This window comes from Ornithodoros turicata, chromosome 1, assembly GCF_037126465.1.
Source record: "Ornithodoros turicata isolate Travis chromosome 1, ASM3712646v1, whole genome shotgun sequence".
NCBI lineage: Eukaryota > Metazoa > Arthropoda > Arachnida > Ixodida > Argasidae > Ornithodoros > Ornithodoros turicata.
In genome coordinates, this window is record NC_088201.1 from 207,337,274 (window position 1) to 207,363,089 (window position 25,816).

The 25,816-nt window shown below is 44.7% G+C and overlaps 1 protein-coding gene and 1 long non-coding RNA gene across 4 annotated transcripts in view; one reads left to right on the forward strand and one right to left on the reverse strand.

The window, feature by feature from the left end:
* The window catches only part of LOC135379003 (FH1/FH2 domain-containing protein 3-like), a 246,977-nt gene that overhangs the window by 57,540 nt on the left and 163,621 nt on the right, over nucleotides 1–25,816 (forward strand). The window lies entirely within an intron of this gene.
* On the reverse strand, nucleotides 151–2,673 carry LOC135379002 (uncharacterized). Its single transcript, XR_010418666.1, has 5 exons — nucleotides 1,962–2,673; nucleotides 1,819–1,882; nucleotides 1,278–1,742; nucleotides 391–477; nucleotides 151–281 (listed from the first exon to the last, which is right to left on the reverse strand). It is a non-coding gene; the product is annotated as an uncharacterized LOC135379002 (long non-coding RNA).

Sequence of the window (25,816 nt, forward strand, 5' to 3'; positions counted from 1 at the left end):
CAGCAAGTATTCGGTCCCAGCAGGTCCCCGGCGGATCCCCGATAATGCTGGCAGGGGCTCCCCCCATGCATATTTACCCCCCCCATGCATATTTTGGCATTAATATGCTTATTTTTAATAATTACAATAATTTTGAGTGTAAACAGTGTGTGTAGAGCCCAACATTTTATTTTCGGAGAGGAAATAGACTGACACAACACTTGGAGCACCTCAATAGACTAAACGACGAGTGGTGTACACTAAGCAGTCTGCCTGCATCATCCAATGCATGCCAATTGTGTCTGAAATGAAAAACAAAAAAAGAGGGGGTATACAGAAATATGCAGCATGTCCGCATAACTACTGTCATTGCCAATGTAGCCTGAAAAGAAAAGGGTGGAAATGGTCTACCGTAATATCCAGCCTGCCTGCGTAACCACTGGCCCTTCAATGGTGTCTCAAAAGGGGGGGGGGAACGTACACAGTAAGAGGTGGTCTCTGAAAGGAAACAAAAAAGGTATGCAGTAGTAGGCAGTCTGCCTAACCACTTGCACTTCGGCAATGGCCCTGGAAGAAATGAACGGCTTGTAGCATTAATATTAGACGTAACGGTAAAACTGCTGCATGGTGGGAAATGGTATACAGTAATATGCAGCCTGCCTGCGTAACCACTCGCACGTCAACAGTGTCTCAAAAGAAAGAAAAAGTATACAGCAAGAGGCGGTCTGCCTGTCCAAGTGGTGGTGCCTCAAAGAAAACGAAGTTATGCAGTAATAGGCAGTCTGCCTATCTGCTCACGCTTCAGTACTGCCCAGACACAAAAATGAATGGCATGTAACATTAGACGTAACGAAACAATTGCTGCACTTCAGCACAAAATAGTATGTGCACGGTACGTGGAATGAGCTTTATCAAAAATGGTAAAATGCACAGCGTAGGGATTACGAAACTCAAGAGTTACCAAGAGAAAATTTAAATTATGAAAAATGACAAAGCCAACGACTGGGAGAAATGCAAGTCCAGGAAAGAGAAAATAGTTCACATCCAGCGCCTTTGGTGCAAATGACTAGCAATTACTACAACGAAAACTGTAAAAAATGACAGCTGACCGGGACTAGAGCTGACAGTCAATGGTGTGCGCATATTCAGCGTTCCTTCACAAAAACGTCAATAAGCAAAAAAAAAACATGGTCAAGGAGAAGCATCCCTATTGAAAAAAAAAGCGACATCAGGTCTGATGTTAACATCACAGCTGCTCTGATGATGTTAACATCAGAGCTGCGCTGGCTGATGCTCACATCAGAGCTGTCTTGATGCTGATGTTGACATGAGAGCTGCATTGATGCTGGTTATGGCAATCTTGAAAATGCTGCAGTCTTGGTTTACTGAAATGTTCTGCAAAGAAAGCCCCTCATGCCTGCGGTATATGAGTACCGACAAGAACCCTCACGAAACAGGAGATAGCAGCAACGAATCACTTCACCAGAACAATTCACCACTCCGGAGTACGTACCTTTTAACGCATATCCATTTATCATCAACATACCTAAGCGTTGAACTCACGGGGGCACAAAAACTGGTAATGATCGAACGGTGAACAACAGCGCAAAAGAGCACACCTAGGTCCTCATTTCCGGTCCAACTTGTCCTTCTTCCGAAAAAGCACTTCTAAGCGTTGTCATGGCCAGCAAGAGTCCCCACTGCATTTGAACACGGTGCTTGAGTTTCTCTTGCTGAAGGCCGCTGCGTCATACACGCTGAACCTGCAAGAAATATCGTTCCAGAAAATACGATGGCAGGACACCTATATGTAGAGCAGTGTAGAGACATATGACATACCGTCTGCACAAAGTACACAGTCGACTTCACTTGGCGTTCTATCTCCCTGTCGTTGCGCAGATCCCTGCAAATAGAGTAAAACGAACAATGAGAATGCATGGCGCAGTCGAACATATTACTTCAGAGTTATATTAATTACACACCTGAAACGGCAATAATCCTGAAGGCGAAGAACGATTTGGCTTCACATGCAAGGTAGCGTCTTCACTCTTTGACATGTCAAACGAGACCGACTGGTTTGCTCGCGGTTAGAAGAAACGCTTCCACTTACAGACAGTTGCAATATCAGACGGGTTGCAAGAACGACAGCACCAGGTGAGAACAACAATACAAAGCCTCTAAAACGCTTTAGACTTGCTGGAACGCTCGCAATTACGCGAACTACACGCGGCGACGAGAAACGACCGTTACAGCAGCCAAAGCGAAGCCAACAAGAACAGCGCATGCGCGACAGGCAGCGCGCAGCGCTGGCTGGTGGCATGGAAGACAAGCGACGACGCGCGAGCGAGCGCGGGTGAGCCTGTGTTGAAATGGGCATGGAGCCAACATCTCCGCGCAATGGCTTGGCGGACGAAATATGACGACGGGTAGAATCGTACTACCTCTTGAGATTGTGGCCGTTCCAGGATCTTTCAGAAATGCTGCTGTTTTCATAAGAATCCCTGAATGTTGTGTTTGAAGCAAAATTGCAACATGAGATTGGCCAAAGCTAAGGTATTAGTTAGTTATGATTGTGAACAGATCGGCAGTGCAACCTGACAGTGAGAGATCAATAGAATCAAAAACAACAAAACACTCACTGTTTTGCCGACCCTTTCTCTAGTGTTCTTTCTTTCTTTCTTTTTTTTTGTTTGTTATAATGAAAGAAAGCAAGGTTAAATGCTACATTTTTCTTGACTGTGTGCGATGGTGTACATCGCAGGTTCCTCATGTGCCATGAATCTACTTAAAAGCTGCTGATGGTGGCAGGGATTCACATTTATAACAGTGACCAGAATGCGGCAGGAGTACTTTTGAGGCACTCTGGCCACGTTGACCACAAAACGGCGTTCCATACTCCCTCCGAACCAAACTTTGCAAAACTTGTTGCTCAGAAACATTAAGAACACACACGCCGGCCATTTGCACCCAGCAATGACAACCAAAACAAAGATGATGGCGATGGCAGTCGCGGTAGCCCAAATGCAGGGAGCTCCAGCGTAGTCTTTGCGGGTTTCGGTGCAGCGGTTTTCGTCCGATCAGTTCGACTTGCTAAAGCTCTCTTCGTTTCGTTTCACGTGAGTTTTTCGATTCGGGAGATTCGGTCGTTTCGTTCGGGCGTGGCCGACTCTTCCCGAGTATCTTGTACTTGCGTGCTTTGCAGTGAGGCTCCATTAATACTTCTGTTCAGGGTGCTGCGTGTGCATGTTTTCCGTCATACAACACAACACAACACAACACATGAAGTGAACTGCAGCCCAATGTTTGAAAGAGTTACCTCATACCAGACAGCCAAATTCCTTCCTGAAGGGATGCTTCACTGTCTCGTACAGCTTGGGACAAAAGTTTCTGAAACACGGGTGTTTTGTATTTCACTTCTCTACGCCTCCCCTGCGGCCTAAGGGGAACACTTGTTGAACAGAATCCCCAAGGATTCTGCTCAACAAGCATTTCCCAAAGGTGGCTGGGAAAAGTCCAATACAGAAAACCCGTGTTTCAGAAACTTTGTCTCGAGCTGTACCATCCGATCACGTGTTACCGAATCTGCATAAACATCGGGAGACGAGCGGGAAGAAATACTTAGCCAGTACACCACAGCAGATCGGGACGTTAACGGGGATCCATCGGGAAAGAATCCTGGCCGGGACGCAAACGGGAATCTATCGGGAAAGAATTCTGACCGGGACACGAACGGGGATCTATCGGGAAATAATTTTATGTAGTTTCCCTCTCCCTCAATTCTTCCCCCTCACATAGTCGGGAAGCAGTCGGGCTCGTGACGGCGATATCGGCCACCTCGAACCCATCATCCCCGTTACGTTCCCAGCCGAATCCCAGTCCTTTGTGCTGCTTGGGTTTATTTAGTAGCCTCACCGTGAGGAAAATATCACAAGACAGCAGATACAGGTCTCAAACTCACTCGTATGGTATACATATCAAATGACCTACTTTCCTTCCACTTGGTTCATGCATGCTACAGATGCACAGAACAGACAAGAGGTCACATTTTGGGAAAATTGTTTGAAGTACGAGACAAACACGAAATGCTGCTATTATGTTGAGCCAAGGAATTTTCTTTTCGTCTACTCTCCTTTGCACACTTCCCATTTGAATTTTTTCAATTTGAACCCTGTCCCAGGGAAAGTAATAAGCTTCACATTGAACAGCCAGAGCAGAGGTACTTGCAGTAAGTCAAACCTGGTTCGCGCCATTCTCGTCCATTCTCAGGATTGGCGGCAACCCGAATTCTGGGAACGGGGACAAAATCTCGTCGGCGTAATATCGAAACCTTTATGTCATATGCAAGACAGCGACACAGTAATCGTGAAACAGGTTGCGCACCTTGCTAAAAGGCACTGCACTGAAAATCACGACAGAGCACAGTTTCGGTTTCTTTCTCATAGGCTACCATGTATAATTTTTTATTCGCCAGGGGAACAACAGAGATTAGAGGTAGGTGTGTGCTCCGTATTTTATTAAGTAAGTTACACGTCGAGGTAACCGAATCTGCTTGCGCACTTGCAAAAATTCTAACCGCTTTTCGCGAAAACGCGTTGTTAAGGAGCATTGCAGGGGAAGCACGCTTCCAGGCGAAATTGGCCGCCGATCCTGCTCGTTTATTATACTCTCATGACGGAGTACAGAAAGGGTCGAAGGAGTTACGATAACAGCAAGACGGAGTAACCGCGAGCGTGGGACTTTTCAATGGAGTTATCTTGACCCGGTGGGAGTAAAATAAACTTTTACTCCTGCTTAACTCCAGCTTGACTCCCTTTTTTCTCAGAGTGTACATTGAAAGATGGACATATTTTGTACCCGCTGCCATAAATCATGGGAAGATGTGATAAAAAACTGCTTCGAAAAGGAAGAGCCGCGAAACGATTCCATTATCGCTGCCTTTCAATACGTCCTAGACATGGTCGTATTCGGAGATGTGGTACAAATTACAGAACTGAAGGTGCAAGGATTTATATGCCGAATCTACAATACTTATAAAAATATCTGCTCGTCAACGTCGCAAGGGCCATTGGGATTGATGGCGGAGTTTTTGATGTTTGCTAACGAAGAATTGAAACACACTAGACCAGATGTAATTGTAATCATTGCAATGGGCATTGCGTTCATCAAGAAAGCAGTCAAATCAAATTATCATATACAAGCGGTCTATATCGCACCATTCATTACGGATTTGTTGAAATTACACATATCTGAGATGGAAAGTACATAAAATCTTATCATGTGATATGTTCCACTACCACGGCAAACGCAATTATTTTATTCTACCAGTCAGCGATGTCGAATGAACAGAAGTTCAATATTGTTGTGCAAGGTCTGATGTATCATCATTTATTGAAACATCTATTGAAAAAAATAGTGTATACAGAAAATATCAATCCATTCGAATAACTTCTCTGACATCGTGAAAGAGTGCTCGTCAAAGTGAGCGACCTAAAGCTTGCGTATTGTGAAATTACACATTCTAAAACACTTATCATAAGTCGCAATACCTGTTCAAATTGTAATTAAACTCTTACTGATGTGTGGTAGTCACCACTTCTCCTGAATGTGAACCGATAAATTTTAGGAATTAATCCACAATCAAATATCTTGTATAGTATGTGTGAGTATATGCACAACTTTTTAATCTGTATCTTTAGAAAAATGCAAGAAATAGCGTGCAGTTTTGACTTTGAAACTTTAAAGAAGAAAATGATCTTTAGTGTGGAATTTGCGTGTTACAACGTTATGAGCTAAAGACTTATAAAATTAAAGTATGGCCTTTCCATTTGTAGTGCCCGGATGCTATGACACTAAAATAGTGTGATTAGTTTTTCTGTATGGTTACAGGGAAATCTCGAGTATATTTGTGAATTTGATCTACGTTTATGTGTGACCTGCGCTGATCTGGTTATTATAATTAATATAACATCTCTTCCATTGTGTTTATGCATAACGCTCATGTTCATTGTATATTGGTTAAGCACTTCTGATGGCAGTTGTGTGATCCGCTTCTCCCAAAATCTGATTGCCACTTGGAAATTATTTCATATACGTTTCTGTGCTGTGTGTTACGAAGACTACGTGATTAGAAATGTAGACTTGGCCTGCACGTCGTGCTCGTAAAATCTTTCGTTTGCATTGTGGCATCTGATAATGGATTCGCTTTTCGCGAAGGCTTCGTATTATCTCCCAGGCAATGAACCCCAATGCGATTGTAAAGTCGATGACACTGTGTCGCGAACGCTTTGACTTATCCCGCCGCAATCAGTTATCTTCCGTTATTTCCCGTTTTGCGCTATCTTGGGACGGCACGTTTTTCCTATCCAGTCATACAAACGGACAACTGTGTTGACAAAAATATTTATTTATTTGTTCCGCACTCCAATCGGTTGCTTGTCAAAGACGCCTTTTCTTCTTCTTTTACTATGTCTGGGCTAGTGCAACTGATTGAAAGATATACATGCACTGTGGAATTTAATTCATGAAATATGATAAGTTTTCACATGAGATTAGTGATCCTTTTTGTAATCATAGACTGATGTATCATGTCTCCAAATTTCAATGACCGATCCTTCTCCGGCAATTCTATCCTTCGGGTGTTGAACTTGTACAGAGTGTAGTCGAGTAAAACCTATTTGGTGGTCAGGTCTCATTCCATATGAGAATTCTTACACAAATGGTGGAATATTCGTTTCCTTAGCGATCACTGTTCTCAGTCTAGCTATGCTAAATGTAAGGTGTTTTTCATTGTGATGCGAAGAATTCATTATAATGATGACAAAGATTACATTTTATTGTTTTAGTTATACAAGTGTTTATTTCGATAAATTACAGTTCTATTTCAAACTCTGAAGTTTTCGTTTGTTGTCTTCATTGATGAATTCCGAAGACATTAAATAGTTTATTCTGATTATTGGGCGCTTGAATCCAGCGTTGATTAACGCAGGCGCTATGTTGTCGCGGTGTTTGTATTGCTTCAACACTTGGACTTTGTCGCGATGAACTTGCACAGTCTCTTATTGATGTTTCCTTTCTTTGTATGAAGATTCTTGAATGGCGTACAAGAGTGCATTAGATGAAAATCGTCCGGTGGTCCACCGCAATTGATATGTTTGTTGAGTTTCAATAAATGATGATACATCAGACTAGAGCCCTGCACCATCCGCGGATGGAAGCGGATATCCGCGGATATCCGCAAGATACTGCGGATTCGGAATGAAGATTTAGCACTTTCTGCGGTGTGCGGATCGGATGCGGATGGCGCGAGGTCGGATGCGGATCGGATGCGGATACGAAGGCAGCGGATCGGTAGCGGATCGGATGCGGATATACCGCGTGCTGTCATTTTTCCACCAGTAATTTATTTGTATTGCGCGCCGACAGCCGACAGCGAGCGCATGTTCGGGTTCACCTTTGACCATGCACGGCGGCAAGACGGGAGAGGAGGCATTCTGGCGTCTCGAACCGCGCGAGCACCGACGAGGTAGCGTTCCACGCGTTCCAGAAGTATCTCCATATCACGTTTGTTGAAAGGTTTACCTTTTCTTGTCGTCATGACTGAGTCCTTCCGTGACAGCGTGGAGGCATCCGAAATTATACCAACATGCTTCCGGCGGTCTTTACGCGTCTTTCGAAACGTGCGGATTTTGCGGATCGAATGCGGATGATGCGTTTTGCTCAGCGGATCGGATGCGGATGTAAACTGTTGTGTATGGTGCGGATGCGGATCGGATGCGGGATAACGTGTGCGCGGATGCGGGTCGGATGCGGATGCCAAAATCCCATCCGCGCAGGGCTCTACATCAGACCTTGCACAACAATATGAACTTCTGTTCATTCGACATCACTGACTGATAGAATAAAATAACTGCGTTTGCCGTAGGAGTGGAACATATCACATGATAAGATTTTATGTACTTTCCATCTCAGATATGTGTAATTTGAACAAATCCGTAATGAATCGTGCGATCTAGACCGCTTGTATATGAGAATTTGATCTGACTGCTTTCTTGGTGAACGCAATGCCAATTGCAATGATTACAATTACATCTGTCTAGTGTATTTCAATTCTTCGTTAGCAAACATCAAAAACTCCGCCATCAATCCCATGGCCCTTGCGACGTTGACGAGCAGATATTTTATAAGTATTGTAGATTCGGCATATAAATTCTTGCCCCTTCAGTTCTGTAATTTGTACCATATCTCCGAATACGACCATGTCTAGGACGTATTGAAAGGCATCGATATGGATCTCGTTTCGTGGCACTTCCTTTTCGAAGCAGTTTTTTATCACATCTTCCCATGATTTATGGCAGCGAGTACAAAATATGTCATCTTTCAATGTAGAGCAAATGTCTCTTCTGTTATCAAGTGCTCGTCTACACTTAAAGCATATCTATGTTTATTTTATTGATTAAAATTTTATTATCAGGTTTAGAATGCCATAATCTCCACCTGTCGTGAGAATTATTGTTTTGATTTTGTTTCAAGTATTCACTCGACTGATATTCTATGAGGTGTGAACTTACTGCCTGAAATAATTATGTCTTGTATTTGTTTCAATTGTCCACTCGATTGACATAAGTAAGTACCTCTAAGATGGGAATGCCTTCATACTCTGATTTCATATCTACATTTGATATTTCTGTGTGGTTCATAGAAATTTCCTTTGCAAGATATTCAAAAATTGACGTTAATTAAATTTGTTGGCTACCAATTAATAATTTGGGAATTCTCTACATCTTCTATACAATATCGCATCTCTACAAACTTATGCCGCTGACAACCACTATGGACGAAAGATTTCCGTTTCAGAATGGATGCGAAAAGATAGTGACCCCCGCGACGTTGAATTCGCATCCATTAGCGCTGCACAATAAAATATATCGCCTTTGGACTCTCTCATACCTGACCTCTAGAGCGTTCCTGTTTGCTGGAACGAAGTAATATAGTCCCTAACCCTTTGAGTGATAAGCATGCGCGGTGCTATGGACACATAGATAGAGACACTAAAGTCTCCGGCTTTGAGGAAAAGATTGAAAACCGTGCATATTCCTATGTCTTGGATACCGCCATCAAGGTTCGTAGCGTTTGTTAGAATGAAATTGTGTATTGATCGATTTTATGATGGTTCAATGATAGATTATTTTCCTCTGTTGATGTTTACGTGTCGCCGCGTGTTCCTCTGTTCTTCAGCGTTAAGTTTGTGCTATTTCGCCTTTTTGATAGATTTATTAGCTATTATTTCTCTGTGTGTTGGATGGTGCGCAAGTTTGGCTCTCTATTAATTGTAGCTGTGATTGTGTTGTTTCTCGTTATTTCTACGTCTCGTTATATGTCTACTTTCTGATGAGTTTGATTTTTCTTTTAATTTTCTGAATGATATATTACTCTGATGTTTTGATTAGGAATATTATCTTTGTAGTGGTATAGATTTTATTTCCTCTTGTGTTCTTGTCGTTCGTGTTCTGTTTGTTGGCTGGGAGCGTGCTATGTGGTGAAGTTCATTTTTAACATGTCTATTTTCTGATGAGTTTGACAATGTAGTGGTATAGATTTTATTTCCTCTTGTGTTCGTGTCGTTCTTTGTTCTGTTTGTTGGCTAGAGTGTGCTATTGTGGTGAAGTTCATTTTTAACATGGTCTATTTTTCTGATGAGTTTGATTTTTCCTTCTGATCTTCTGAATGATAGATTACTAGGTTGTTTTAATTAACCAATGTATTGGTATAGATTTTATTTCGTCTTGTGTTCGTGTCCCATAGTCTTCCATGGTCTCTGCTGTTCACAGTTAATTACATACAACTATCAGAACTTCCCGCTATTGCAAAGATGGTTCTCACGTATAGGAATATTAGACTTTTTATAATACAACTTATAATTTTCTTTATAAGCATATTGATTAAGAATATCTTCTTTGATTAAATGTGGTGATCGTTTCTCGTTTTGATATGGTGTAGCTATTATTTCCCTACATGTTGGATGATTGGTTCTATATTAATGCTATGTGTTGATTCGAATTATTGCCTTATGTCTGCGCTATTCACTTCAATAGAAATTGATTAATTAAATTTATGTCATATTGGGATATTAAACTTAGCTTCCATATTGTGCTCGAAATTACTTACATCTATCAGGTTCTCACATCTCAGACTTTTTATAATAAAACTTGTAATTTGATTGTAATCGTATTGATTAAGAATATTTTAAATGTGCAATCACTTCTGATTCATTGAAAACTTGTGATTACTGTTAATAAAAAATATTGTGTTTGATCTGTGATACCTATTCAATGCTATTGCGATGTGATGTGATGTGAATAAAGAAAAATGGGGGTGCAATGCTATTGCATCATGCCTGTAATAAGTATATTCTTTGTTACGTGTATTGTGTTCATTCTACTTCACATTTTTGGCTAAGTTCTTCCCATTCACGCAGAGTCATAACATAATTCCTAATGACTTTAATAAATATATTTTCACTTGTACTTTTGTGTATGGCTTTCCGTTGCATGTAAACTGCCTACTGCACACCTGTTATAGCTGGAAAAATTACGATTCAAGTCGACTCAGGCTGAAAATGACGAAAGTCGGCGACCAGGCTGAAAAATGACGAAAGTCGGCGGCCCAGGCTGAATGGTAAACGCGCACGCAGCCCTCCGACCACCGACGCCCACCTGTCGCGGGAAGGAAGTCGGCCCAAGTAGGAAAATTGTGAAAGAAGTCAGCCTAGGGTGAAGGGTAAGCGGCGCACGCAGCCCTCCGGTCACGCTCCGCCCACCACAGCAGCCCTCCACCCGAGCACCGCCCTGCTACAGGTGGTGAAGGTTTTCTTCTACATCAGTTTTTTTTGGCTGGGTTTTCCTCCTTCACCTGATTGACATCACAACTGTACAATTCCCAACACTATGGCTTTAATAAATATATCTCCAACTTGATTGGCATTAATAAATATATTTTGACTTGTACTTTTTGTGTATGACCCTTCTTTGCATGTCTCTGCATGTAAACCGCTCACCTGTTGTATCGGAAAATGTGTGAATTCGGCCCAAGTATGGCCAAAGAAGTCTGCCAGGATGAAAAATTATGCTACGATGAGCGCACGCGCAAGCCCTCCCCCCTCCAATAATCACGTGGACAACCCTCCGCAACGCCGCCGCGCAGGGAAAAACACGCGCAGGGCCTCAGGGCCGGGCCCAGGGTTCCAGGTTGCTGAGTGGACCCATGTTGTTTCTCAACCCATCTTTACTACTCAAATCATGTACTACCACGTTGTCAAACCAAGTTGAGTGTGTCGATTTATTTTTTAAAATTCCAGCATGGCTTTAGAAAAGGGTATTCAGGCAAAACTAACGTAGTGAATTCGTTCACAGCATTTTCAACTGTCTTGATTTCTGGGTCACGTAAATGTAGTATTTTTTTTTCGTAAGGGCTTTTGACACTGTGCGTGTTGGCCAAAGTAGCCTAATTAAAATTTGATCCAGCTACCTGGATATGCAGTTTCCTCTCAACTAACCGTAACCGTGGCGACAACTCGTGAGGAGAACCTATCAATCGCCACCATGCAGCATTTGTTATGTTACAATCGCTTCACATTTTAATCTAGTGAAAAGCAAGGCCTTTTGGTGATCGGTCTTGTATGATTACATGCCCCTCCGTTATGTAACTTCACACTGGGTTCTTCAACCTATGAGAGATAAATAAATATATTTCCAAGTAAATTGTTTACAAGGCTCGTTTATTCCATTTCGCCACACTACCACAAGCAATTGAAAGGAGTAGTGGCCCAGAGTATGAAGCTTGCCACTAATCATCATTCAAACAAAGTTCATAATTGTAAAATCCTTTACTGAGAACACAGGCTTAACACAACAATTGAGAATAAAGAGAGTAAACATATCTTGCCTATCCAGGTGGCATCGCCCCTGCAAACAGAGAAACAATCAAAAACATCATCAAAGGAGTCAAATTGGTGGTGCACATTCCTGTCATCCAACGTATTTCATACGCCTATTTGGATGGCACTGTGCCCATCAGGCATTTTGACTGTGCATATCAAGTTGAGTGCATAGAAATGTGATGCAACCTACATTGGCAAGTTCGACAAAATACGCGGGACAAGACAAAAAGAGCACACAAGGGACGTTGCCAGGGCTACTAGTGCTTAGCTTAACTAACCAAGACCGAATTAGTCTACCATTGATGTCTAATGGGACATATATTTTGATAGTGCGGTAAACCCTTTGCACTTGAGTAGCGATGGGGCCCTAGAAAGTTCTTAGAATCCTGCTTTATCAGGCGTGATGCTTCAGTCTGTAATAACAACCGTGGCCCCCTATCGGATGTGTATGATGCCCTCTTAGATAGGCTGATGTGCTCGTCTTTGGCTTTGTTGTACTGATGATGCCACCCGGTAGCGACAAAACGTTTTCACGCTCTGTTTTTAATCGTTGTGGTTGAGAAGTGTTTGCAGTAAAGGAACGGTGCATTATGAGGTCGTCACCCGGCTTTTGGAATATATTTTCAAATAAAGTTGTTGTTTTACAAAGCTTCAATACATTGCAGAAATCATTCTCATTGCCAATACATTTGGGGGGTGCCATTTCTTGCAGTCACATGAAGCACTGAGGGCTAATTTAAAAAGTAAAGGCAGTCTGATTTATGTCTTGCCAACATGGCACAGCGTATGTACGAGGTAGCTCCATTTTAGAAGCCTGAGAACACTCAACGCAATTAGTGTGCTAGCATCAGTTATGGTGTACCAGCATTACATATGTGCTTTTGCTAGGGCAACTAAGAAGGGTGGATAGAAAGGCAGTTACAACCAGTTTCCAGAAAAGACACTCAGATTCATTAGCAATTTCCTCCAAGAGAGCCAAGGCTTTTTCTAGATTACTAGAACATGGGTACCTGGTTATAAATAACAAGAATTTATCTACCAGAGGTCAGTGTTTCACACACCCTGCTTTCCATCAACACTATTAAAAGGTGTGACCCCCAAACCTGCACAAAATTCCTGGAGAGTCTTTACTGGACACTGTTGCTGTCCCTCTCACCAGGTGCTCTCTATGAACCTGATTCACAGTTCTGGATGCACTGCCTGAGCTAACTTCAGCATGCTTTCCCAACACGAATGGTAACTGCTACGAGGAGTGGTGTACTTACTAAAAGCAAACATGAAATGCCTGTACCTTGACAGGTAATGTTGATATCCTTCTTAAGACATAGAGAGATGTTCCTTGCTCCCTTTATTCCAAATTGTACTACCAGACGCAAGTCCACTTGCCACTAAGCCAATGAGTTGTGTCTCACAGTCAGTGCAATCAAGGGAATCTATCACTGAGGCTAAGAAAAGCTGTTTTCCATCGGGATCTGATCCAGGACTGAGCCGTGGGTAGCCCCGTGAAAGCACCAGGGTTTCTTCGAATTTTAGATGTGCCAGCTTTTGTTCTTCCTGCCCCTCCTCCTTTTTATGTAGTAGCTGATTCTTTAGCCTTGTGCTGCTTTGGGGATTGAAATATGTGGAGATGATGTAAGAGGTGGAACTAGGCTTTAGGCAAAATGTGGCAAAGTGTGACCATGTACAAATCTTCTGAGAATGTTTATGTATCATTCACACAAAGAGAGGTTATGACCTGTGTTGTCAATGCGCCATTAAAAATCCAATCATAATCATCAACACAAAGAGAGGATAGGTGTTACATCAGTTCCGGTTTTGATATTTATTTATTTATGAATATATCTCAAAGGCCCTCGCAGGCATTACATGAGGGGGGGACATCAACATGGGTCACTTAACAAATACGGAAGTTACAAGGAACATACATATTTGGAAGACAGACTGTTTTTCGTTCGTTCATCAGTCTTGCTCAAGAAAATTGTTCACTGTAGCCATGGTACACAATGTCACGAAAGGGAGTGCTCATCTATCGTTCTGCAAGACTCATTAAAAAGGACTAGTGTTGTGTTTCAACACAACATATTGAACCTCAATGAACCAGGCATCATCCTGAGAGCTATAAATCATCCCAAATACAGATGCTGAATTATTTTAAATGCGATAGACGACTGTGCGAAGAGGTACCTCCAGTTAGGATCTTGGGTACTTGAAGCCTGTGGCATTTTCTGTGGGAAAGGCTTGCCAGACCCTCTTCACTGCACAGGCTGGGATGACCATGCTCTTGTTTTTCCCGAGCTTGTGCCATACTCACCTTGCAAACTGGCGATACGCAGTGTATCTGCATCGTCTACACAGATGTACATAAAATATAGTTTAGGCAAATAGGTAACCGGTTACAGTACAGCGTGTGTGCAGTGTCATTTCTACATGTACCTGAGAGCAACTGCAGTTTACCTGCCCACACCCTGTACATTACTACACATGCTGTGTTCTTTTAGAAACCAACATTGTTTTACTTTTCACTGAATCGACAATCAAGAACACTCAATATCGCTAAAAACCTACGCTAAAACCTTCTGCACACGGCAATGCATAAAAACGTGACTCAGGAAACAGCACACAGACAATTACAAATTTGCCTCTATTAGTTTTCTCCAGTTCAGAGTTGTGTACTGTATAGTATTTTTATGTGTTTGCGCCCTGTACCTGGGGTTTTTTAACGACTGTAATGCAGGACCAAACCAGTTTTGGGCGCCCAAATTCTAACATCGTTCGACAAGGAAACATGTGACTTACCTAGTGATTATAGTCGCTCATAGGTTCGCGCTGCCCACGCGAGATCAATATGCGACCTTCAGGACAGTCATATTGAAGCATAGAAGTTGGAAATCTTCGTGGGTTGTAATGCACTCATACTAGCAGTCATTCGGCAGTGTTTTCGAGCTCCTGGCAGCACAAAGCATTCGATCTCCTTCGGCATTAGGACACACCAGCCACACGGCATCATGAACAGCAAGTGCGCATTAAATATCAGAACACGAAATTTCAGAGAACTTTTACGTGTTCGATCACAGTGTGCGTATAAAAAGCTCATCGCTTACCTGCAGAAGACAGGCACTCATGCTGTTTGCTCCATCTGTGACCGATGTTCGTAGAGCTCTACTTCGTCTCGCATTCGCTGCATCGGCGACGTTTCGAAAGCCTACCGAGCTGTTCAGCACGCAGAATTTTCTTCTCGATCGCAGAAAGGTCAGAAAGAAGTTCCGGGCTCGAAGTCTCCGCATTTCTTCCTTCGACGTGCATACTGAAGATCGCTTTCCGGACGGATGCCGGCGCTCTAACAAACTCACTAACAACATAACTTCCGGTCCGGGCGCCCAATGAAACGTGGACCCCGTGCTTTCGTCACGCACACGGAAATTGGCGGATGTCCACTACAAAGACGCTAGATTTCGGCCCCGATTGCGCGAGTTGAGGAGGAAAAGCGAAGCCAGTTTTCAGCTCGCCGTTTGGCAAACTTTGCCGCCGCGCACAGCCAAAATATTTCGCGTGTGGCTTGGAGGCATATTATACCTTCAGATCAGATGCAATCAGATGCAAACGAAAGATTTGTCGAACTTCTGGTCAGAGTCCCTTTAATCTTGGTGCCCCATTCTCGTCAAAGTCCATGCAAAGGGCTGTGATCTCATGGCATCAGGGCTGCTGTCCTTCAAGGAATATGGGCACTTAATTTCTAGACCCCATATGCCTGCTCTTCCGGTCATCACAATCCTGTCAGGCTGGCACCCAGCCATGGGCATTCAGGGTACAATAAGACCACAGTGGCTAAGTGACATATTGTGGCCACAGTCCTCATGACATAAATGTAGCGGTCTGCAGCTGCATCTTCATACTTCCGTCCATACTGCACGGCACGCACACGGGACAAGTCTTTCGGTTCAATGAGGTTGCGCAGCCCCTTTTCCGTCCATTCCTCCCTCCTGAACACTTGGCCAAAGCATGATGCTGTTAGCCTATTCAAGCGAGCTTGATGCCAGCATGTACTCTGTGCCTGCCTCCTTGAGTTGAGCTCTAGCGTCCTGGACTCCTCTGGCGAAACTTGTATGTCCTAGTAGCAAAAAAAAAAAGTCACTTATACACAGCACAAACTTTGTGCAAACTTTGTAAGCTCGTTGAAAGCTTCTTTCAAAGCCATATTTCACTTAGTGTGACAGGCAAGCATGTCCTGCTTCCTCAGGTAATAAAGCCACACAAACTCTACACTCTGTTTTGTCGTCTTTATACAATCAGCAAACAATGTAGTATGTTAATGCTGGATACATAACAGCTCTACCGATGTAGTGCACAGTAAAACCTCAAAAGCTGTCTACAGGTTGAGGTATACTCACCATCAGTATGCTCCATTCACTAGCACTGAATGTGCCTTGAAAGATGTGCTGAGATGCCGTACTGAAGAGACACAGCTCCGGGATCACGCTGCACATTCCACTTCCAGAACAATGTTGTCCGAGACCCACGTCTTGAAGTTTGCGGGCATTACTCTTTGCTGGTAGGACATTGAAATCAACTGGTGCCTTCCCAAGTTTTGTGTCGACAGATTGGCCATTCGCAGCTTGCAGGAAAGCACCAAAGGCAGAAGTCCCAAGTTTATCGAGACTTTCTCCCAGAGTGTGAGCAGCCTTGACTGGGCCTGTTGTTCCTGTTCACAAGCTCTGGAGCTAAACAAACTCAGTGGCAATGGTTGCGGTGCACCACCTTCACGAGGGCTCCTCCAGTCCACATCTTGAACGCTCATGGGTTTAATGTTCTGTCGTCGAGGGTCTCCACTGTTGAGGAAGTTCCGTACACGAGAGTTCTGGCGGTGCCTCCCTGAAGCCCTTTTTGTTAAGCAGGATAATGAGACGTAATGCTGCAAGAATGTGGCTACATGCTCCACTTGCCCCAGCAGGGCATCCAGAGATTGCATCGCTGACTGCACCACTGCTTAAGAGGAACTTAAAATGTTCCTGCAACGTGGCAGTGCAATGCTTCTCCAATGTTGCTAAGGAACAGCGTCTGAATGTTACTCAGTCACCTTCGAGCAACATTACTCATCCAAGCACCTGACAGTCCGTACCCTACAGTCAATATATTTTGCAAGCCAGTTTGTGAAAATGTTGCCTTTAACGTGCGAACGTGGTGAGGCCCCCTTGAAAATTTTTGCCAGCAACGATGCTGTGAAAAATTTCCGTAACATTAAAACAGCGTCCGAGCCACATCCTTCAACACAAACAAAACATCGAGGGAACGTTTGAGTTATGTTTCTGCAACATTGAGACGTCAAGACCATATTCCATCGACGCAACTAAAACGTGGAGGCAACATATGTGTTATGCTTCTGCAACGTTGAGAGAGCGTTACAGCCATATTTTTTCAACAGAAATGCAATACTGAGCAACATTTGTGTACGTTTGCTGCAATATTGAACAGCCTTACAGCTGTAAATTTTCGAACAAAAATACATATTTAAGGCAACATTTGTTATTTAGGTGCAACACTGTGACAGCTTTACAGCTATATTTTTCCAACAAAAAAAAAAATAAAGGCAACATTTCTGTGTCGAGGCATGTATTTGTAAAAATATAAGGCAACATTTGCGTTGTATTTTTGCAACATTCAGACAACGTAACAGCAATGTTTCTTGGAAAAGGAATACGACATTCTAGGCGACATATTCGTAATGTGTCTAGGATTTGTGAGGGGACCTCGTGCATTCCTTTCAGTTAATATCCCATGTAGCACAAGCCCGACTGCACGACACGGTACTTGATAGGAAGGGATGTGGGATATACTTGACGCATTATAGGGACATGGGTTAAGTGAAAGTATGCGTCATTGTCACCGTTACAAATGTTTCACACCCCCGCTACACTTAATGAAAGTACCCCAACAGTTTGTGTTTCAGTATATGCCCAAGCAGTTTCCCCAGCAGAGTCTACCTCCATAGGTAGCTCTCCTACTTGATGACAGTACGGGTCACCTCTTCCCCAGTCAGGCGGGATGGGCACGGCACTTATGTAGTCACACATAAAAAAATGTGTACATACATACGGTGCCACAGTGTTGTGCAACCAGTGCTGCACGTTGCACGAGTGTTACAAATGAATGTTGCAAATGAAGTTATAAAGCCGTGGACATTAGCATCGTTTGGGCAACGTTGCAGCATGACATCGATGAAATATTGCCATGAAATGAAATATTTTCAAGAGGACATTAGCCACGTTTCTGCAATGTTTGAGTAAAACATTACTACAATGTTCGGGCAACAAATTGTGCAACTAGGGGTGTAGCTTCAACCAACACACTCTTCACATCCTTGCGCTGATAGCACAGTGTGTTTATTTTGCTTTCCTCTTCTTTTTTTAACTCGTGAATTGCGCATGCACTAAACACTGAACGCGTGCGGCTCGAGCTCGATTGCACGTGCTAGTCAATATTGGACAACGTGCTCCACTACAAAACAGCAGTTCACGTACCTCAAGTCGCAGTTGTTTGTCAGTGAAGAAGGCAGTGTATACGCTTCCACGGCGAAGGCTGTGGGAAAACTACCGCCCCTGTCCAACTGGGCACAGGGCTCCCACTCCCGGGGCCTTCCGCATCCGTTCGCCTCGCCGGAGGTAGTACGAAACAACCATTCAAATAGCAGAGAAACAACAATTTATTACCATACTTGCATACCCTGCGATGCCAACAATCCGTGACCAGCTCGAGGATCCCCCGGGAAGTGTCACAATGCAAACACGCCCGCCTTTTTAAGGGTATCGATGACAGTCTTCAGCGCCCCCTACTACTACACGTGTAATATCAACGGACGATAAGCGGCTGCACCCGCCGCAAGATAAGTCAATGTTTACAAACCCAACAAGGCGTAGGACTTCTTTTGCTGCCGTGATGACGGTGCCGAAAGAGCACAAAAACTCTGTAACGTTTCACCTGAGAGGTGTGGCAGAGTATCTATGTCGTTTATCCACATGTTGTCATCACGCGTAGGGAAACGTCGCAGTTCAGTCATGTCGGCCGCCAGCTGAATAGAGCGGCTTCCCATTCACAACGCCCGAATCCTGACTCCACCAAGATGGCCGACCAAACAGTGCAAACCAGTGTTGCCCGACGTGAAAGTAATTTTGCATATTACCTATTGCCAGCTGTGCCCGACCCCTCCTCCTACCTCGACCACCTACGTTCGATATTCCGCGACATGGTGGCAACACCTCCTTGGACCCCTCGCCGTTCTTGCACCATCTTCTGTAGCCCTAACCTGAACACCGCGACATATGTTTTTGTCTGACGTGACACCCTTCGCGCCCCCCCAGCCACCATATGATGGTCCCTTTAAAGTACAAGAATAAACTGATGTTTCATCTTTCATCGTTCATCTTTCATCATCATCACCCTTTAAAGTACTTCACCTTGCCGACAAATACTTCGAGCTGCAGCTGCCGCGCGATCCCGAGAACATTACCTTGGACCGGTTGAAGCCCGCCCACCTCGCGGACATCGATGCACTCCCGCTGCCCACAACCCACCTTCCCTCCCCTGCAGCACTGACCAGTGTTACCAGCAGTCACCGACGCGCGCGTCTGCCAACACGCCACTTTCGCTGGACTTCACCTCTCGTTCAACCCTCCACAATCGCCGCATAGGGAACCCTCGTAGCAGCCAACTCCAATATCATCGCGATCGCTTGTGGCCCCGCGAGCCTTTACCTCGAGCGTAGTGTCGAGCGCACCCGCAGTTCATTAAAACATTATTCTTCCCTCGGCCATCACTTGTGTCAGACCTCGCTTATTGTAGCGCTGCACAGATATAATGCTGACTAAGGTAAGGTTCTGACTGCAGACGCAACAGTAACGCTATGGGTGTCCCCAACATTGGAACGACTTCTAGTTTGTTCTTCGGCCATCTCCCTTGGCCGTGCTGCTGCTTCCTCAACATCGCTTCTAGTGTCGTGCGCACCCATTACGTGCAAATCTTTACCACTGTGCGTTAAACCAGCATCAAACTTTGACGTAGTACACGAGCTTCAATTTAACGACTCTCAGTTCTCCACTGCCTCGTCCTCTCTTACATGGCGTACTTGCCTCCACGTCTTGACCGCGGATCGACGTCCGCACTTTTCCTCAAACGCCCCTTCTAATGTTAATGCATTACAGGTTGTTTCATTTGTATGACAGCTTCCACGCCAGTACTGGAGAGTGACATGGGTTCAAATCCCCTCACCGACTGTGCTATCTGAAGTTTCTCTGGCTTTTCGTGCAGACCTTCCAGGCTAATGTCAGCACAGCTCCCCGATGAAGTCGGCCAAAGACGCCTACTAGCCCCCCTGTCCTCCGCTCCTTCCTGCTGTCGTATCTCCGTCTTTCAATGTCTGCACGCCGCTCAGGGCCACAGTTGCTTAGCGGTGCTAGCACAGAATAAAAAAGGGGCGTAGCCCGTTTGAAACCATTAAAGATAACATTTTAAAAAATAACACGTAAGCAGCCACTGTCAAGGATAAATCTCCCGCAATACATGTTTAAAAATCAACGTACAAAAATAATAACTGAAGTGTCCCCATGCAAATAAAAATGCTAAGGAATCCACGGTTAAGAATATACCGATAAAAATAAATCATTTCAGAATCCCCTAAATCCACCTTGCGGTTCTTACAGTGACGTGGTGTGGCCGCGAGTGAAATAGACAATCCGCTTTGGCAAACAGTCCCAAAGTCGGCGAATTTAGTTGGACTCATACCATGAGTATACTTCGTATATCACACTTCCATACTTGAAGCAAGCGTACTTCACTTGAACGTCAGTGTAAAGCTAACTCTGGACACACACACGCACGCACGAACGAGCGCTTAGCACTGCCACAGGAGTTTTTCTCAAAGGATTTATTCTAAAAGATTTATAGTGTAACCCCCAGTAAAATAATCTATTTTATGATTGCGATTGGTGAGCATTTATTTAACCCATAGTTAAATGAATATTTATTTGCATAGTTAACACACTTTTTGCCCCAAATCATGGCACTACAGACAAGGTGTATGTGGAAAAAAAATGTAGGTGTACAAGTATTTGTCGGAGTCCTGGTCCTCTAATCAACCTGGATTTTCTTGTTTCGTTTGTGATCTTAGTGAGGTCATCTTCTGCTTTGTCGAGAGCTGAAGACACATCTGTTATCCACAGCAATACCAATCAATCAATCACAGCACGATATCATAATCCACAGCAAATGATTCACTTGTGGTCCTGGCAGTGAAATCTCGATAGTTTGCTTTTTCGCTGGTACTGCATTTTCACTCTAGCAGCACAACTGACCAGGCAGAGGCAGCCACTGCAGTGTTATCAAATACCATAGTACCAGATGTATTGGAACAAAACGGCAGATGATTACCATGCATCGATCCTTCATAAATAATGTGGCCTCTGTATGGCAAACCATTTTTTGTGCAACATAGTGTCTAAATTTTGTGAGCGAATATTGTGCTGACGCTAGTCGACTACCAAGCTGTCAGCACTCTCAATGTCCCATTTCTGTAATTCAGGAGCAAGAGAAGGCACAATGATGCTTCATCTTGAGAAACAGCCCAGAGGACCTTGTAGTCGAGCATCTTCAGGTTGTGCTTCTTCAAATCCACTCTTCAATACCAACGCAACAACGGACGAACCACAATTCGACAACAGTTCACTGGTGACTACCAGCGATCGACTTTCAGATCAGAGCAAGGCTTGGGAGGCAGGCAAATCGACGGCGTTTGCCCACGAGAAAGACAGGTTGTACTAGTGCACTGTTTGTTTGGCTTCATGCATTGACATTGGCCACCTGGAAGATCACCTCATGGCTCACAAAACAAAGCCATTTACATGCAACACATGTTCCACGACATTCTGTGACACATCAACTCTGCGAGTGCGTGCAAAAAGTCACACGGGAGAAGGGTTGCACAAGCACACGACACTTGCATGCGCACCGGGTGCATGCAAGGGCGACCTTGGCCCCGCAGACTTCAGCCAGAGCACGAGCCTGTCGGATCATAATCGAACACAAACGGGTGTGAAGCTATACAAGTGCAATCTATGCCATGCAGAGTTCAGTGATGTCACAAAGCTGCGGAGTCACAAGTTAACACACAAGGGCGAGAGGCCATACAAGTGTGATCTCTGTTCTGCAGACTACAGCCAGAGAAGATACCTGTTGCAACACAAGCGAACACACACAGGTAAGAAGCCATACAAGTGCGATCTCTGCAGTGCAGAGTTCTATGACAGCAGAACGCTGCGGCATCACAAGCAAACACACACGGGGAGAGGCCATACAAGTGCGACCTCTGTCCTGCAGAGTGCATGCAGAGCACAAGCCTGTTGCGTCACAAGCGAACGCACACAGGTTAGAAGCCATACAAGTGCGATCTCTGCCCTGCAGAGTTCTATGACAGCACGACGCTGCAGCATCACAAGCGAAAACACACGGATGGAAGGCCATATAAGTGTGATGTCTGTCCTGCAGCGTTCAGCGGCAGGACAAGCCTGTCATATCACAAGCAAAAACACGTGGGTGACACGCCCTTTAAGTGCGATCTCTGTCCTGCAGAGTTCATGCTGAGTGACTACCTGCAGTGTCACAGGCGAATCCACACAGGCGAAAAGCCATACAAGTGTGGTCTCTGTCCTGCAGGGTACAGCAAAAACGAGCCTGTCACGTCACATGTGAGCACACACGGGGAGAAGCCATACAAATGTGGTCTCTGCCATGCAGAGTTCAGTGAGAAAGCAAAGCTGAAACGTCACAAGCGAACACACACAGGCGAGAGGCCATACAAGTGCGACCTCTGTCCTGCAAAGTACAGCGAGAGCACAAGGTTGTCTTATCACAAGCGAACACACACAGGCGAGAGGCCATACCAGTGCGACCTCTGTCCTGCAGAGTTCAACCAGAGCTTAAACCTGCAGAGTCACAGGCGAACACACACGGGTGAGAACCCACACAAGTGTGGTCTCTTCGTGCAGAGTTCAGCGAGAGCAGAACTACAGAATCACATGCAAACACACGTGAGTGAGAGGCCATACAAGTGTGATCTCTGTCCTGCAAAATTCAGCTACAGCAGAAGCCTATCGTGTCACATGCGAACACACTGGGCAAGAAGCCATAAAAGTGCGGTCTCTGCTGTGCAGAGTTCAGTGCGAAGCTGAGGAATTACAAGTGAACATGCGTGAGCGAAAAGCCATACAAGTGCAATCTCTCTCCTGAGGAGTTCAACCAGAGCAGAAGCCCGTCGAACACCCAAGGGTGAAACGCCATAGAAATGTGATCTCTGCCTTGCAATGTTCAGTTAGAGCACTTGTCTGCACAATCACAAGTAGATGCATATGAGCGAAAAGCCACAAACATGCGACCGCTGTCCTGTAGGGCCAACGGGAGCTTGCGGTGTTAGAAGCAGACATGCATGAGCGAGAAGCCCTACAAGTGCGATCTCTCTCCTGCAGAGTTCAATGAGAGCACACCTTTTGTGTCACGAGTAAACACACACATGGGTGACACACCCATCCCTGTGTGTCAGAGTTCAGCCAGAGCATGAGTGTGCCTAATCAAAGGTGGACACACACGGGTGAGAAGCCATAAATGTGTGACCTCGCTTGTGACGTGTCGTCAGCTGACGAGCCGCAAACACGGCGAAACACGTGTCCTCTGGTGCTGTCGCATCGTTCATGAGTATGTGTTTCTTTACGTGCAGCCATAGAAGCCATCTTAATCTGTAAGTTTGAATTTCAAACACGTCTAGCGTCATTTACTTATTTTTTAATGGCTTTTTCCCCTCTTTATAATTCACTGGCTTGCACTGTGGCATTGAGGAGTGCTCAGTCGCCCTCCCAGGTGTATATCGCTCGCCGAGTGGCCCCTGGTTTGCCAATCCCGAACGATGCGCAGCTACCCAGGGCTGACGAGCCGCAAACACGGCGAAACACGTGTCCTCTGGTGCTGTCGCATCGTTCCATGAGTATGTGTTTCTCTACGTGCAGCCATAGAAGCCATCTTAATCTGTAAGTTTGAATTTCAAACACGTCTAGCGTCATTTACTTATTTTTTAATGGCTTTTTCCCCTCTTTATAATTCACTGGCTTGCACTGTGGCATTGAGGAGTGCTCAGTCGCCCTCCCAGGTGTATATCGCTCGCCGAGTGACCCCTGGTTTGCCAATCCCGAACGATGCGCAGCTACCCAGGCTGACGAGCCGCAAACACGGCGAAACACGTGTCCTCTGGTGCTGTCGCATCGTTCCATGAGTATGTGTTTCTCTAGTGCAGCATAGAAGCCATCTTAATCTGTAAGTTTGAATTTCAAACACGTCTAGCGTCATTTACTTATTTGTTAATGGCTTTTTCCCCTCTTATAATTCACTGGCTTGCACTGTGGCATTGAGGAGTGCTCAGTCGCCCTCCCAGGTGTATATCGCTCGCCGAGTGACCCCTGGTTTGCCAATCCCGAACGATGCGCAGCTACCCAGGGCTGATGAGCCGCAAACACGGCGAACACTGTCCTCTGGTGCTGTCGCATCGTTCCATGAGTATGTGTTTCTCTACGTGCAGCCATAGAAGCCATCTTAATCTGTAAGTTTGAATTTCAAACACGTCTAGCGTCATTTACTTATTTTTTAATGTCTTTTCCCCCCTCTTTATAATTCACGGCTTGCACTGTGGCATTGAGGAGTGCTCAGTCGCCCTCACAGGTGTATATCGCTCGCCGAGTGGCCCCTGGTTTGCCAATCCCGAACGATGCGCAGCTACCCAGGGCTGACGAGCCGCAAACACAGCGAAACACGTGCCCTCTGGTGCTGTCGCATCGGTCCATGAGTATATATATATATATATATATATATATATTAGAAGCTTAGGAGGGCGGTTGACCACGAGAATGAAATAAGCAGGAAAAATCAAACGACAAAGAGCTTACAGGAAAACACAAAGGGGAGTTTATTAACACATATGGGGATAGGGGCGACGTTTCGGCAGTCAGCGCTGCCTTCGACGGGACTGGGGTTTCGTGACAATCAAGCTTTATATATGGGAGAGGGTTATGTACAAGGGAAAGAGAGCAGCGCATGCGCTTTTGTCATGACTAACACAGGTTGGTGACTAAGTGAAAGGGGAATGGCCGGGTCTGTGCAGCAGACCTTGAGGAAATACCCGTGAGCCTGAAAAAGAGACAAAAGAGCGTATGTATTGTGCTGGATTAGGAATGCAGGTTGCGAATAGTAGAAAGGATTCCTGGATCTTCGTTTATCTGACACTGGGATATGAATGAGATAAGATTCGCGCTGTTCCCTGAGCCGTTGGGAAGGAAAGCCTGACTGCAGGATGAAATAGATATATTGGTGATTGAGTGTCCTGGTTTACTGAAATGGCGCGACACTGGCAGATTAGGTTTCTTCGCGACGTCAGATTTGTGGTTATTGAATCGCATTCTAAATGACGTCGCTGTCTGTCCGATATATTGGGCGTTGCATTCATTGCATTGAAGAAGATAGACAACATTAAGAAATTACAGTTAAAGTCGCCATTAATGTTGACCCGATAATTAGAATTGGTACTTTTGCAGAGTTAGCGGCTTGCATTGATTTACAAATTTGGCATCTACTTGCATACAAGGGTGGCAGCCAATGCTATTTTCTGGAAGTTTGTTAATTTTGGCATTTACTATCTGTCTTGGATGTTACGCGCCCGGCTAACTTACGCGCGGTGGCTGTGAGAATATTTCCTTCATGCGATCAGATTGTGAAAGAATTGTGTAGTGGCGGTTGAGTATCCGGCTAATGTTAGGAACGCTGCATTGAATGTGACAGTGAGATTTACTGCAGAGTTTCCATTGGTTCGAGGAGATCTTT